Source organism: Lupinus angustifolius, unplaced genomic scaffold (assembly GCF_001865875.1).
Source record: "Lupinus angustifolius cultivar Tanjil unplaced genomic scaffold, LupAngTanjil_v1.0 Scaffold_47_10, whole genome shotgun sequence".
NCBI classification, from domain to species: domain Eukaryota; kingdom Viridiplantae; phylum Streptophyta; class Magnoliopsida; order Fabales; family Fabaceae; genus Lupinus; species Lupinus angustifolius.
Window position 1 is genome coordinate 25239 of NW_017721971.1, and position 10896 is coordinate 36134.

Here is a 10896-nt window from a genome sequence, read left to right on the forward strand (position 1 = left end):
TTTTATTCCAAATCATTACTTGAACTTGGAAGTCAAAGAATATCATTTACTAACCAACTTTTAACTCATAATATTCTAAAACAATACTTTTTCACAAAACTCATCCATAAACATTTTGGATTTCAAAGTTAGAAACTAAACTTTTCCTAAATACATATAGGCCATGATTTAGACCGGATGCTAAGGAAAGTTTTGATCCTTCAACTTATCATTAAACACTTTAAAGGTTCCTTTGATAACAAAATTATCCCATTTGAAACAAAATCAAACTTCAACATTAAAAATATAATATTCTAAACTTATCCAAGGCTATGGTTTTTCAAGCAAAAAACAAGTAGAAAAGTCCAAACTTTGCATGGTTAGGAAAACTCCTTAAAGGTTTCTTTGATATACAACCATCACCTTTAACCATGTTCAAATACCAACAAACATATAACTTTATAAACATTAAAAACAGCCCCATGAACACAAAGAGATCATGGTTTCAAAATAACTTTCTAAGTTCAAGAAAACATATATTTGGAGTTTTAAACATGAAAAGAGTTGGGAAGATATTTAGAACATTTAAACGGTTTTCATAACATACATATAAATATCATACTAAAATTTCATAAACATCTAATGGTTAGATGTTAAGAGATGAAGAAATCAAAATGAAAAATCATGAAGAACTACCTTGAGAGTTTTTAGAGAATGCAAAGTGAAGAAGAGTTTGAAAATTCCAAGGTATTCTCTTAGCTAGGATTTGACTCCTTAAAGAGAGAAATCAGATTTGGGGGGAAAGTCAATAGTTTTTCAAAAAGTAGTTTGTGTAAAAGATAGGTGAGTGATTTTAGGGATTTTGTGTAAGAGAATATGTATTTTTGCTTGTTTAACAAGCAAGCCTCTTACATGAAAGCGATATGAACTTTTCGGTGAAACATTCATGAATAAACCATACTCGATTATTTTTTGGCTAATACTCGGTCGGATATTAAAAATCTCCCGATTTCAGTTTACGGTTAGAACTTCGAAACACGGAATTCGGTGTGAAAAATATTTAGAAATGCATTATGGACAAACTTGATGTCTATATTGACTCGAAATAATATTCCAAAGTCAATGGCACAATTGGAATTCGTTTCTGAGTTACAGAACTCAAAAACACGTTATTGGGCCGAATTCGGGTGAATTTGGGCCCAAGAGCAGCTCAAAAACTTTCCGTCACAGAAAATTACGAAAATTTACCACAAAATAGGAAATCACAAAACAAGACTAACACTCAACTACGGTTTAGTCTAATTCAATACTGATTAATTTCTAAAATTAATCGTTGTTAAAATAAATAATTAATAAAACATACATAGAAAATTCACGGTGTTACGATCATCCCCCACTTATAAGATTGTCGTCCTCGAAAATTAAACGTATCTCTTAAGAAAACAGATAGGGGTAGGACTCTTTTATGGCATCTATGACAATTGGATGTCAAGTCTTCTTTCTTGAATGACCCTTTGGAATTCACGGTGTTACAACGTTGGCAGAAGTGTGAATGCATTGCAGGCACAAGAATAAAGGAGACTCACAAGGCAAGAATGATTAGTGAAAAGTGCTTTCTAAACCAAATTACAAAATAACAATGGTTGAAATGACAAAAAGGAGACAAAATAACAACTACAAAACTGCAGGTTCTGCAAACACCAAATACAATAACCAAAGTAGTAACAATGAAGTTTTTCCACCTTGTTCCTATTGCAAAAAAAATAATCACCCACAAAACAAATGTTGGTGGAGACATGATACAAGATGTTATAAGTGTGGCCAGTTAGGGCACATGGAAAAAATATGTAAGTTTCAACAACAACAAAGAGAAGTAAAGGTTGTTGATGATCAACCAGAAGAAGAGCAACTATTCACAGTATTATGCTTTGACACCAACAGTTCTATAGAAAGTTGACTCATTGATAGTGGTTGTACAAACCACATGACTTATGATCAGATCTTTTTAGAGGGCTTAACAAAACTGTTCAAAGGAACAATTATAATTAATAGTTACACAAGTTTGAAAATTAATCCATGATGACTTATATGTTCCTTAAATTAATCAAAATTTGTTACGTGTTCCTCAGTTGATGGAGAAAGACTATAAGGTTTTGTTTGATGACAAAAATTGCATGATTAAAGATTCAGAAGGTAGAGAGGTGTTCAAAGTTCAAATGAAAAGCAAAAGTTTTGTCTTGGATTTGATAAAATATGAGCAAGTTGTAATACACAAAGAACACATAGAAACAAAGTCTCATACACGCATTGTCTGTTGATATATGAAGCAATCAAGACTTCTTTTTCTGCAAAAAAAAAAAAAAAGATATGGAAGACTACACAAAAGCTGGAACTAATACACACAAATTTTGGAGGACATATGAATACACCATTAGATGTTGCAGGATATGAAGAAGCTACAACTGACCAGAAATTGATAGATGCAATGAAGGAAGAGTTCTTGGTGATTGAAAAAATAAGACATGTGAGTTGGTAAAGATGCCTAAACACAAGAAGGATATATGAGTCAAATTGACTTACATAACCAAGTTCAATCTTGATGGTTTTGAGAATAAGTATATGACAAAAGCTTGAAGTTTACAGCTCCAGAGTTAAGGAGAAATGCTGATTAATATGACTCAGAATCTTTTACGTTTGTATTCGTTAGGAAAAAAAAGGCAATATGGTTGTTAGGAATATTTCACCTTCTATGTTATAGCACTTATGTGACTCATTATCCTATTCATATAAGAATTTATTTTTTCAGCATCACTTTTCTTTTACATGTTGTATAAATTACGTGTCTTGTTGATGAATAAGATTAAACCTTCCACATAACACATTTCATGTTTGCACTTTTGTTTTCTACATAATCAACAACAACAAAGACTTGGCAGACAACAACCAACAGTAAGGATGGCAAAAAAACCCGACCTGTGGGTACGCGTGCTCGTGGAAATATCCGAACGGGTACCTACAATAATAACTTTTGGGTAGGAACATATATTATGATACTCGTCCCGTAGGTACAGACAAATTTATATATTTAGTTTTTAATTAAATTTTTATATATATTTATTATTATTTTAAGCTTATATATCATATACTTTATTATTATTTCATAATAAATTACATATATTTGACTGTGATCATAAATTTATCATATATATCATATTAGTTATATAATAATAATTTTTATATATTGGTTAATACAAAATATATAAATATATAATTAAAATTAAAACTCATTGGGTACCTACAAATATGTGTTACCCATACGGGTACCCGTAAATATTGCAGGTTTGAGAACAGGAAAAAACTACATGCGCTCGCATGCACCAGTTGCCATCCCTAGCCACCAAACAGGAAAAACTAATGAAATCTATAGTTTGGTACAACACTCCAAAAGAAGCTAACTTATTTGCATAAGCATTGTCCTCTCTGAAAATGTGCACACTTTGAAGTCCATGCCCTGGATTATATTCAAGCAAAATTTTCATATGTTTAAGTTTCCAAGGGATCAAAAGGTTTCCTTTCAAAGCACTGACTACTAGGGCAAAATCACACTCTAGCGAAATCTTTTTCCAATCGTGCTTTAGTGCAAATTCAATAGCCATTTTAGCCAACATAAGCTTAGCATAAAGAGAATTTTGAATTCCAAAGTAATCCACAAAGTAACCCAATGAAGCACTCGACATATCTCTGAATAAACCACCCCCTCCTGAATGACCAAGGGTACCATGAGTTGCCCCATCGATATTAATCTTGATCCAGACGGGTGGAGGAGGCCACCATAGAACCTCTATGAAGATAGGAGCCTTTGTAATGTTAATCATAACCCCAAATTGCTTCAACAAGGCGAACTCTTGGAGAAAGTTAGAGGCGTCAAGAGTAAAAAGATTACCCGCCAAGAAGACAACCCACTTTATTCTATCAAGAACGTGAGAATGAGAAATGGTCTTATTATCAAATCTAGTTTTATTTCTGCAGTCCCAAATGCTATGAATGATGTTCACAATTGTAGAAAAAATAATCTCTCTAGCTTTGAGGCTCTAATTTTAGAGCAGCAATCAAGAACAGAAGAGAAAGAGGTAGAATTCAGGTTGCAATTCATAGTGTTGTGTAACCAGTCCCAAATTTTGACAGTAAAACTACACCTGAAAAATTATGGTTAGCATAATCCAAGTCTATATAACATATGTTGTAAAGAAAAGCTAGGGAGACTCCTCTTCTCTGAAGACTGTCATTAGTATGTATTTTCTTGTTAAAGAGACTCCAAACAATGAAAGACTTTGAATGAGGTACATTTCTAGACAAAATGAGCTTACACCAATTCAATTCTTGAGAAGGTATATTATTATGCGCGAGAGCCGCCTTTAAAGATAACCTACCATCAGATTCAGGATGCCAATCTAGTTTGCCCTCATGTTTACCAAAGGGGATTAATGTCCTCGAAATAGCCTTTAGACTCTCATGTCACCGCTGCACAAGCATATTAGGAATTATCCATCTAGACCATTGCATGAAATCACCCACTGAGGCAACCACTTTCCAAGACAATAGAACGAAGACCCAATTGCTAAACCAAATTTAAGCCATATTTTATAGATTTGACTTCAGCAATAACTGGAGTCTCCAATCCAAAGTTGGCTGAAAAATTAGAAATCTGATGACCATCATGATTACGGATAACTCTTCCATCATATCTCTAGCTATCATCCAACCTCCAACTGTTGTCCAACCACCAGCTACCATCCATATTTAATTTCACAAGACCCAACTCATGTTTGATCTATTGAGTACTAGATAGTGAAACCTCAGTGGAGTGAATGTCAATGATATACCAATCACCTAAGTCTTGGTGAACACTTTTAACCATGTAGTGCACATCCCATGAATTATCTCTAAAGATAGAATTATTTCACTATCTCCAAGTCCACCAAATACCTGCAAGGAGAAGAAGACCATGTGGAGCTCGAGAATTAACCACCAAACATTTCACGAAGGAGTGATTGTTCCAAAATAAGTGATTATCAAAGCCCTGACGACAATAAAGAAGAATAGAAATCTGGAAATCCCGAAAAATATGAAGAAGATCTTCAACCACATTAGGAAACCGAGGGTAGTAAGGAGAGCTAGCCAAATTCCTAGAAAACCTGAGAAAGTTAGTAGGTAAAACATTATGAATAGCAAGTCAACTAGTGAACTTAACTTTCTCCATAACCTTTAGTTTCCATAACCAACACCAATGGGGATTGGAAGCGGTAGCATCATCATTCTACCTATGCCACCAATAACCAGAGTTAGCAATACAGTTTCAAGAAACATTATTCACCCAAATCTAACAACTATCTTCATGAGGAGAAGATGGGATAGGAATACTGTAGATAATATCCGTCATGAAAATGGGAAGATTGGTAGATAATAAACAGATATTCAAGGAACCTTGTTGCAAATATCCTTTAAACGCATCAAGGTGTTGGAAATATGAACACAATCAATCTAAGTATAAAGCTTTCCAACCACTATGCAGTTATCATACCATAATAGACATCCTCACTACCCAATTAAAGAGAAAAGTCATCACGAATATCAACAGTAACTCTCACAATACATTTCCAAATAGATGAAGCAGAAAGCTTGTTAGGAGCATACAACAAGGAGCACTCACCAAGATATTTTTGTCTCAAAATCTTGCACCAGAATTTGTTGTTGTCATAGATCAAGTTTCATGTAATTTACCAAGAAGAGATATATATATATATATATATATATATATATATATATATAATTAAGCTAAACCTCATAAATAAGCTTAACATAAACTTATTTTTCCTTAAAAGCTATTTCTATCGTTATGATAAAAAAAATGTTATTTGTAAAAGAGAGTTAGAATAGAGATAATTTTATTTTCACCAATATCAACTTATTTTTCATTACTTCTAATAAGGAAAATAACTATGAGTACTTTAGCATAGGTATAAGTGTTAAAAATATTTTATCTATATATTTATATATTAGGAGTGTCAATTAAAAATTAAAGATAGGATGACCGAAATGTCAAACGTTTGATCTTTAGGAGCAATACTTGCTCGGAGTGATAGTCACGTACCCTGAAAGATTTTAGTTTCTTAGCTAATTAAGTTAAGGACAATCAACTGAAGGACTTAAAAATAACCAAATCAAATTTGGTGTCTATTAATAAAAAAATTCATTAATGACATAATTTCGTAAACCATGTTCAAAAATTCAATCATTTATTAGTGAATGATTTGATATATTACTAACTAATTAAGTAATACTATCAAAGGAACAAATTAATGAAAAATAATTAGTGACCAAATAAGAGGACCAGAAAACTAAGACGGTCGGTTCTTCCCAAAAGTATTTCTTGTCTAGACTTGGTATTCCTTTGGTAGAGGAAAAAGGGAATAAGGAATGAAACTAGAGATATTGAAAAGAGTCTAGAAGAGAGTGAAAAAGGAGAGGAAGAAAAACCATTTCTTTCTCTTATTTTTTCTACACAACCAAATAACATAAGAATACATTCTTTTTTTTTCTTTTTCATTTCTTCACTCATTCTCATTTTTTTATTTCCATTTCATTTTCATTTCGCTCGGTTACAATTCCATTTTTTCATTTCACCCAATCTCTCTTTCTCATTTCTTCATTTTAACACAAAAATCTTTCTCTTTTTTTAATTTCTTCATTTTTTCTCATTTTTCCATTTCTATTTCATTTCACTCGGTTTCACTTTCTTCTCCTACCCATTTCGATTATCTCTTCATCTTATCACGATTTTCTAATTCATCTCTCTCAATCACAAATCTTGAATGGATCCTCTCCAATTTACTAATCAACCACTTCTTCTGATAATTCAGCACACATAGTTATTGCCATTCTTGACAATGTTCGAAGCTCACGTAAGAATCTTTCTTAAATTATCCGCGTTTTTCTTTTCTTCAACGATCTTGTTATGATGATCATAAGTAATTATCATTAATATTCACTGAATGTTGTGTCAGTGAATAATTTTGCTTTCTTAATTGATAATTATCAATAATATTCCTTGTATTTGCTTCGAAAATATTTGGGTGTATTTTGTTCTTGCTATGCCTTTTTCTAATTCTAATTTGCTATGTTGGAATTAGGGGTGAGTAGGACCCGACCCTATCCGGCACGACCCGATTATGATTGGGTCCAAATAGGGTTGGGTCTGATCGGGTCCGAGTAGGGGCGGGTCTTATCAGGTCTAGGGTCGGGTTCGGGTTCAAAAAATAGAACCGGCCAATATTTAGGGCTGGTAGGGACCAAGCATGACCCGGCCCGTCCTTTGGTCACTCGCTCATCATGTTTGTATGTGTTTCTACTCACATGTATGTGTATAGAGTAATGTTATCCTTTCGGTCGAAAATATCATTTATTCTTTAATTTTTACATAATATATACATGATTAATAATATATATACATATAACATTTTATATATCAAACTACATAGTCATAATAATAAATAATATTGAGAAGTCTTTATCTAAAATGAGTATGCATTTGTCTAAGGTCGGGTCGGGTTTAAAGACGGACCTGGTTGTTATTTAAAATCGGGTTAGCTTCGGGTCTAGGACCGGGTCCGAGTTCAAAAAGTGATCCAACCAATATTTAGGACCAGGTAAGGACAAGCCTTAACCCATCCTAAGCCGGCCCATACTCACCCTAGTTGGAATAGGCCTTTTATTTCTTTTATTTGTTATCAGAGTTTAATTTAGTAGTTTAGTAGAGTTTTTCATTTAAAACTTAAAATTGTTGCCAGAGAATGACCCTAAACTTACAGCCAAATTGTGTTTCTTACTCTCACTTTGATACTTTGAATGCCCTTTTCAATCACTATTGTTTTTTTATTTTTACTTTACCCACTCTTTGCATGTTGAATTAAATACACCGTAGTTCTTGGGATGGGGATCACCTGTCCCAACTTGGTGTCTCCAATCTTGTCCCGACCAATTATATTTTGCCATGTCATTTAAAAAATATACCTCATTTTTCCACTAAAAAATATTTGTTATTCTCATGTGACTTTTCCTTATCCAGCAGACTATTCCTTTCTTCCACTCACATTTCCTTCCTCTCAATTCAACGTGTCACTCTCCATTTTCTTTTCTTTCTCTCACCAAGTTCCTCTATGCCCAACACACCATTCATTCCTTCACATGTCCTTCCTCTCAATTCTCTATTTTCTTTTCTCTCTCTCCTTTTATCTTCACTTCTATTTTCATTATCATCCTTTTTCTCAAAACTCTCTACAATAGAGTTTACAACAACAAAAGAACAATCTTTACACTTATTTCTCAAATGGTTTTTGGTTTCGAGAAGAAAAAAGAAAGTTGGGCAGAGAAAAATTGAGATAAAAAAGATTTATGCATAAACCATACTTTGTTTCAGAATAGATTCATTCTTACACTTAAGCAATTCCTATATCTTGCATAAAGCATTAATTTTTCCACCGTTGATTTTAGATGGTTGTTGGGTAAGGACCTGTCCAGATTGGACATAGAGGAACTGAAACACTTGAAGCAGTCTAGAATACATGTCTTGTTGACATTTTGTGTGGATTTTAGCTTATTTTAAAGCTCTGATCACACGTAAATCATTTTACCATGACAAACTTGGTAGTGAATGTTTGTTAATAATAAATCAAGTTCCTTGTATTGAAAGAAAATCCCTTATTTATTTTTTATTGATCTTTCTATATGCAGAAAAAATATAAGCTCTTAATTTGGTAATTTATTATAGCATTTCTTGGTTATTTACTTTGGTTTTTTTGTTGTGCAGTGGACATCATGAATCCAGAATCAACTTTAATTCTATGGAATGCAAATATTGACATGTTCCAGAGATCAATGAGGCTAGCAGTTGATAAATGAGGGTGCATTGAAGTCACTGATCCATCTTCTTCAATAAGCACCAAATGGAGCAGTAAAAAAAATATTGTGTCATCTTTCTTAGTGATTGAGTAAATAAATGATATAATTGAAAAGAAAAATACGACAAAGGATGTAGATATCATTTAACATGTATATAGTCTCTCATACAAAGTGCATGTAACATGTCCTTAGAGTACATAACTAATATTTTGTAAAACTAAATTAAGTGTGTATCCTCATTCTTCAATATTTATAGTTTAAAAAAAGCATGATATTATATTATTGTGCCACACATTACAAAAGCATGATATTGTATTCAATCTCCTAGAACCATTTAGAATTTTTGGGACTTATATGGTTATCCCACCATCATGGATACATTCTCTTTGATTTTGTACTTTGTATATAATTTGTGTCGCTGAGTCACTCTACGGTAGTTGTGATATTTGTCATATCTTCATACTTATCTTTGGATGGTGGTAGTCATGGATTAGAAAAAAATAACTAATTTCATGAGCTTGGTAGATGCATACTTTACTTTACGTATGAACATATGTTTCAAAATTGAAACCCCTTGATGAAAAACACATAGAAACAACATTTGAAAAACAAAAAAGATAGCCTACATGTTACATCCACCCGTATGAACATCTTATACTAGCCAAAATGAAGTCTTCATATTTGTATCAAAATTCATTCATATAACATAAAATTAAATTCACCCCTACAACCATAAGATTATAATGTGTAAGGAGCATTGCATTGACAAGTTGTGTCATGGATGAGTGTCTTGTTGACCTTGATGAGTGTGTTGTTGATATATGCTTTAATGATTGTCTTGCCAAGCTACACCAGATAATTGTACCTATAATTCAAAATATTTTTTTCATCAGTATTTGAAAAAACCATGCATATAGACTCTGAGAAAAAACTAGTAGAACAATATTACCTGCAACAATTAGTTCATGCTTATATTACTATCCGACTCCTTATAAGTATTATTATGTGCAATATAAGTGAGAAACTGTCACAAATTTCATTTATAAAGTTATGATCGCATATAGGTTAAAACAAACATTCAATCCAGAAGACAACTTTAAAACATAAAAAATACCTCAAATGATTGAAATGGAGGCAACCCACAAGCTAAGTTTTGCATAGAAGGTTTATCTTCTTGTAGACAAGTTTTTTTTTTTTTTCAAGAGTACTTTTTGGCCTTCTAGATGATCCACGAATTTTTCCTATTGTCTTTATTCCCTTCACTTTATTATTAGTATTGGCAATGCACATAGCATTTTCAATACTAATGGGTGATGTGTCATGAGTGTATATATCCTTCTCTCCACTTCCAATGCATGCATCTATAGCTTCCATAGCCTTGTTCCAAGCATTGACAGCAATTTTATACGTTTCTTCATTTGTTGCACCTTTTGTTGTCAATTCTGTGTATCGCCCACATAAATCCTTGTAGCGATTTCTCAATCTCACATTTGCATCATCATGAGTAGGACTAAGACATGTCCCTCTATCACTTCCTGTTTTTGCTTGCTTTGTCCATCTCTTTAGCATATAAGTCATAGGAATCCTCATTGTATTTTTTGTTGAAAGAACTTTGAGAGCATGTGAGCACAAAATTCCTGCAAACTCAAACTTCTTACAACTACAAGTAACAACATCATTAAGTGAGTCATATTTGACACTATGCTGAAGATGTTTCTTATAAGGCATAACTTTATATTCACTAACATTCTCAATCTCAAAGGAAGTTATTACATTACAATCATATGACATTGATATAAATTGTTGCTGCATGTCGTACAATCTCAACATTAAATGATAAAGACACACTTCTTTGAGTTGCTTTAAAATCTGCCTTTAACTGCTGATATCGATGATCATCAACCAACCTCTCAAAGTGGTGAAATTTTTTTAACATATCATGCTTATAACTCACATGTT